The sequence below is a fragment of the Ambystoma mexicanum genome, chromosome 3q (assembly GCF_040938575.1).
Source record: "Ambystoma mexicanum isolate Mex_15411 chromosome 3q, UKY_AmexF1_1, whole genome shotgun sequence".
In the NCBI taxonomy this organism is placed as follows: domain Eukaryota; kingdom Metazoa; phylum Chordata; class Amphibia; order Caudata; family Ambystomatidae; genus Ambystoma; species Ambystoma mexicanum.
This window is the reverse complement of record NC_090926.1, coordinates 1244745685-1244751684: the sequence shown is the minus strand read 5'-3', so window position 1 is coordinate 1244751684 and position 6000 is coordinate 1244745685.

The following is a 6000-nucleotide window of genomic DNA, read 5'->3' as shown; positions in this document are numbered from 1 at the left end:
TGTTTACGTGCGTACCAGTGTTCATTAGTTTAGAGGCCCCTCTCCCTGCTCCTGTGTGTGTGCATGTGAGAATGTATTTGTTTAGTGGCCCCTCTCCCTGCTCGGGGGGGGGGCTCAGTTTAGTGGCCCCTCTCCCTACTGTGTGTGTGCATGCGTGCGTGCCAGTGTTCATAAGTTTAGTGGCCCCTTTCCCTGCTCTGGTGTCTGGGCTTAGTTTAGTGGCCCCTCTCCATGCTCCTGTGTGTGCTTAGTTTAGTGGCACCTCTTCCCGTTCTTGTGTGTGTGCTTAGTTTAGTGGCACCTCTCTGTGCTCCCGTGTGTGCTTATTTTAGTGGCACCTCTTCCCTTTCTTGTGTGTGTGCTTAGTTTAGTGATCCCTCCCCCTGCTCCTGTCTGTGTGCTTAGTTTAGTGGCACCTCTCCCTGCTCCTGTGTGTGTGCTTAGTTTAGTGGCCCCTCTACCTGCTCCTGTGCATGTGCTTAGTTTAGTGGCCCCTCTCCCTACTGTGTGTGTGCGTGCGTGCCAGTGTTCATTAGTTTAGTGGCCCCTCTCCCTGCTCTTGTGTGTGTGTGCGTGCCAGTGTTCATTAGATTAGTTTCCCCTCCCCCTGCTCCTGTGTGTGTGCGTGCGTGCCGTGTTCATTACTTTAGTGGCACCTCTTCCCGTTCTTGTGTGTGTGCTTAGTTTAGTGGCACCTCTCTGTGCTCCCGTGTGTGCTTATTTTAGTGGCACCTCTTCCCTTCCTTGTGTGTGTGCTTAGTTTAGTGACCCCTCCCCCTGCTCCTGTCTGTGTGCTTAGTTTAGTGGCACCTCTCCCTGCTCCTGTGTGTGTGCTTAGTTTAGTGGCCCCTCTACCTGCTCCTGTACGTGTGCTTAGTTTAGTGGCCCCTCTCCCTACTGTGTGTGTGCGTGCGTGCCAGTGTTCATTATTTTAGTGGCCCCTCTCCCTGCTCTTGTGTGTGTGTGTGTGTGTGCGTGCCAGTGTCCATTAGATTCGTTGGCCCTGTCCCTGTTCCTGTGTGTGTGTGTGCGTGCCGTGTTCATTAGTTTAGTGGCCCATCTCCCTGTTCCTCTGTGTGTGTGTGTGCGTGTGTTTGGGTGCGTGCGTGCCTGTGTTCATTAGTTTAGTGGCCCTGCTCCTTGCTGTTGTGTGTGTGGGTGCTGCCAGTGTTTATTAGATTAGTGGCCCCTCGCCCTGCTCCTATATGTATGCGTATGTCCCTGTGTTCATTAGTTTACTGGTCCCTCTCCCTGCTCTTGTGTGTGTGTGCATGCTACCAGTGTTCATTAGTTTAGTGGCCCCTCCCCTTGCTCTTGTGTGTGTGTGGGTGTGCGTGCCAGTGTTCATTAGATTAGATTCCCCTTCCCCTGCTCCTGTGTGTGTGCGTGCGTGCGTGCCAGTGTCCATTAGATTAGTTGGCCCTGTCCTTGTTCCTGTGTGTGTGCGTGCGTGCCAGTGTTCATTAGTTTAGTGGCCCATCTCCCTGCTCCTCTGTGTGTGTGTGTGTGTGTGTGTGTTTGTGTGCATGCTTCCTGTGTTCATTAGTTGAGTGGCCCTTCTCCCTGCTATTGTGTGTGTGGGTGCTGCCAGTGTTCATTAGATTAGTGGCCCCTCTCCCTGCTCCTGTGTGAGTGTGAGCATGCGTGCCAGTGTTCTTTAGTTTAGTGGCCCCTCTCCCTGCTCCTGTGTGTGTGCGTGCGTGCAGATGTGCATTATTTTAGTGGCCCCTCTCCCTGCTCCTGTGTGTGTGTGTGTGTGTGTTTTTGCCAGTGTTCATTAGATTAGGGCCCCCTCTCCCTGCTGCCGTGTGTGTGCGCGTGCATGCCAGTGTTCATGAGTTTAGTGGCCCCTCTCCCTGCTCCTGCGTCTGTGCTTAGTTTGGTGGCACCTCTCCCTGCTCAAGTGTGTGTGCTTATTTTAGTGGCCCCTCTCCCTGCTCCTCTGTGAGTGTGTGTGTGCGTGCCAGTGTTCATTAGTTTACTGGCCCCTCTCCCTGCTCCTGTGTGTGTGCTTAGTTTAGTGGCCCTTCTCCCTACTGTGTGTGTGCATGCATGCGTGCCAGTGTTCATTAGTTTAGTGGCCCCTTTCCCTGCTCCGGTGTCTGGGCTTAGTTTAGTGGCCCTTCTCCCTGCTCCTGTGTGTGCTTAGTTTAGTGGCACCTCTTCCCGCTCTTGTGTGTGTGCTAAGTTTAGTGACCCCTCTCCGTGCTCCTGTGAGTATGCACTTAGTTTAGTGGTACCTCTCCCTGCTCATGTGTTTGTGCTTATTTTAGTGGCCCCTCTCCCTGCTCCTGTGTTTGTGCTTAGTTTAGTGGCCACTCTCCCTGCTCCTGTGTGTGTGCATGTGAGAATGTATTTGTTTAGTGGCCCTTCTCCCTGCTCCTGTGAGTGTGCACTTAGTTTAGTGGTACCTCTCCCTGCTCATGTGTTTGTGCTTATTTTAGTGGCCCCTCTCCCTGCTCCTGTGTTTGTGCTTAGTTTAGTGGCCCCTCTCCCTGCTCCTGCGTGTGTGAGTGTGTGTGTGCGTGCCAGTGTTCATTAGTTTACTGGCCCCTCTCCCTTGCGTGTGTGCGTGTGAGAATGTATTTGTTTAGTGGCCCTTCTCCCTGCTCCTATGTGTGTGCTTAGTTTAGTGGCCCCTCTCCCTACTGTGTGTGTGCATGCATGCGTGCAAGTGTTAATTGTTTTAGTGGCCCCTTTCCCTGCTCCGGTGTCTGTTCTTAGTTTAGTGGCCCTTCTCCCTGCTCCTGTGTGTGCTTAGTTTAGTGGCATCTCCCCCTGCTCCTGTGTGTGCTTAGTTTAGTGGCACCTCTTCCTGCTCTTGTGTGTGTGCCTAGTTCAGTGGCACCTCTCCCTGCTCCCGTGTGTGCTTAGTTTAGTGGCACCTCTTTCCGCTCTTGTGTGTGTGCTAAGTTTAGTGACCCCTCTCCCTGCTCCTGTGAGTGTGCACTTAGTTTAGTGGCCCCTCTCCCTGCTCCTGTGTGCGTGCGTGCGTTCCAGCATTCATTAGCTTAGTGGGACCTCTCCCTACTTCTATCTGTGTTCTTAGTTTAGTGGCACCTCTCCCTGGTCCTGTGTGTGTTCTTAGTTTAGTGGCCCCTCTACCTGCTCCTGTGCGTGTGCTTAGTTTAGTGGCCCCTCTCCCTAGTGTGTATGTGCGTGTGTGCCAATGTTCATTCGTTTAATGGCCCCTCTCCCAGCTCCTGTCTGTGTGCATATGTGCCAGTGTTCATTAGTTTAGTGGCCCCTCTCCCTCCTCTTGTGTGTGCGTGCGTGCCAGTGTTCATTAGATTAGTGGCCCCTTCCCCTGCTCCTGTGTGTGTGCGTGTGTGCGTGCCAGTGTCCATTAGATTAGTTGGGCCTATCCCTGATCGTGTGTGTGTGTGTGTGTGCCAGTGTTCATTAGATTAGTGCCCCCTCTCCCTGCTGCCATGTGTGTGCGCGTGCGTGCCAGTGTTCATTAGTTTAGTGGCCCCTATCCCTCTCCTATGCCTGTGCTTAGTTTAGTGGCCCTGTCCCTGCTCCTGTGTGTTTGCGTGTACATGCATGCCAGTGTTCATGAGTTTAGTGGCCCCTCTCCCTGCTCCTGCATCTGTGCTTAGTTTAGTGGCACCTCTCCCTGCTCAGGTGTGTGTGTGCTTAGTTTAGTGGACCCTCTCCCTGCTTCTGTGTGTGTGCTTAGTTTAGGGGCCCCTCTCCCTGCTCCTGTGTACGTGCGTGCCAGTGTTCATTAGTTTAGTGGCCCCTCTCCCTGCTCCTGTGTGTGTGCGTTTGAGCATGTATTTGTTTAGTGGCCCCTCTCCCTGCTCCTGTGTGTGTGCTCAGTTTAGTGGCCCCTCTCCCTACTGTGTGTGTGCATGCGTGCGTGCCAGTGTTCATTAGTTTAGTGGCCCCTTTCCCTGCTCTGGTGTCTGGGTTTAGTTTAGTGGCCCCTCTCCCTGCTCCTGTGTGTGCTTAGTTTAGTGGCACCTCTTCACGTTCTTGTGTGTGTGCGTGCATGCCAGTGTTCATTAGTTTAGAGGCCCCTCTCCCTGTCTTGTGTGTGTGTGAGTGCGTGCCAGTTTTCTTTAGTTTAGTGACCCCTCTTCTTGCTCCTGTGTGTGTGTTTTTGTGTGTGTGTGTGTGTGTGTGCGTGCCAGTGTTCATTAGATTAGTGGCCCCTCTCCCTGCTCCTGTGTGTGTGCGTGCGTGCCAGTGTTCATTAGTTTAGTGGCCCCTCTCCCTGCTCTTGTGTGTTTGTGTCCGTGCTGCCAGTGCTCATTAGATTAGTGGCCTCTATCCCTGTGTGTATGTGTGCTTTCATTAGATTAGTGCCCCCTCTCCCTGCTCCTGTGTGTGCATGTGTGCCAGTGTTCATTAGATTAGTGCCCCCTCCTTTGTGTGCATGCGTGCCAGTGTTCATTAGATTAGTGCGCCCTCTCCCTGCTCCCGTGTGTGTGCGTGCATTCCAGGGTTCATTAGATTAGTGCCCCCTTTCCCTTCTCCTTTGTGTGTGCGTGTGTGTGAGTGCGCATTATTTTAGTGGCCCCGCTCCCTGCTCCTGTGTATGTGCATGCATGCCAGTGTTCATTAGTTTAGAGGCCCCTCTCCCTGTCTTGTGTGTGTGTGAGTGCGTATCAGTTTTCATTAGTTTAGTGACCTCTCTTCCTGCTCGCGTGTGTGTGTGTGTGTTTGTGTGTGTGTGTGTGTGTGCGTGCGTGTGTGCCAGTGTTCATTAGTTTAGTGGCCCCTCTCCCTGCTCCTGTGTGTGCGTGCATGCGTGCCAGCATTCATTAGTTTAGTGGCCCCTTTCCCTGCTCCTGTGTGTGTGCTTAGTTTAGTGGCCCCTCTCCCTGCTCCTGTGTCCGTACGTGCGTGCCAGCGTTCATTCGTTTAGTGGCCCTTCTCTCTGCTCCTGTCTGTGTTAGTGCATGCGTGCCAGTGTTCATTGGATTAGTGGCCCCTCTCCCTGCTCCTGTGCACATGCGTGTGCATGCCAGTATTCATTAGATTTGTGTGTGTGTGTGTGTGTGTTAGTGTTCGTTAGTTTAGTGGCCCCTCTTCCTGCTCCTGTGTGTGTGCGTGTGTGCCAGTGTTCATTAGTTAAGTGGCCCCTATCCCTGCTCTTGTGTGTTTGTGTGTGTGCGTGCGTCCACTGTTCATAAGATTAGTGGCCCCTCTCCCTGTGAGTGTGTGTGAGCATGCCAGTGTTCATTAGACTAGTGTCTCCTCTCCCTTTGAGTGTGTGTGTGTGTTTTCATTAGATAATTCCCCCTCTCCCTGCCCCTGTGTGTGTGCTTGCATGCCAGTGTTAATAGGATTAGTGCTCCCTCTCTCTGCTCCCGTCTGTGTGCTTGCATGCCAGTGTTCATTAGTTTAGTGGCCTCTCTTCCTACTCCTGTGTGTGTGCGTGTGTGCCAGTGTACATTAGATTAGTGGCCCCTCTCCCAGCTCCTGTGTGTGTGGGTGCGTGGTCGTGTTCATTAGATCAGTGGCCCCTCTCCCTGCTCGTGTGTGTGCATGCGTGTGTGCCAGTATTCATTAGGTTAGTCTCGCCTCTCCCTGCTCCTGTGTGTGTCTGTGTGTGCCAGTGTTCATTATATTAGTGGCTCCTCTCCCTGCTCCCGTGTGCAAGTGTGTGCGTGCCAGTGTTCATTAGATTAGTGCCCCCTCTGCCTGCTCCAGTGTGCGTGCATGCATGCAAGTGTTTATTGGTTTAGTGGCCTCTCTCCCTGCTCCTGTGTGTGTGCGTGTGCATGCCAGTGTTCATTCGAATAGTGGCCTCTCTCCCTGCTCCTGTGTGTGTTTGTGCGTGCGTGCCAGTGTTCATTAGATCAGTGCCCCCTCTCCCTGCTCCAGTGGTCCTTAGATTAGTGGCCCCTCTCCCTTGTGTGGTACATTTAAGGACCTCATCAGAAATCCCCTTCAAACCAAAAACCGCATTTAAACAATGCCACAACGACGGCTGTCCATTTGTCTACTTGGCACATGGGTGGCGAGCTTTAAACACTTCCACCCAAA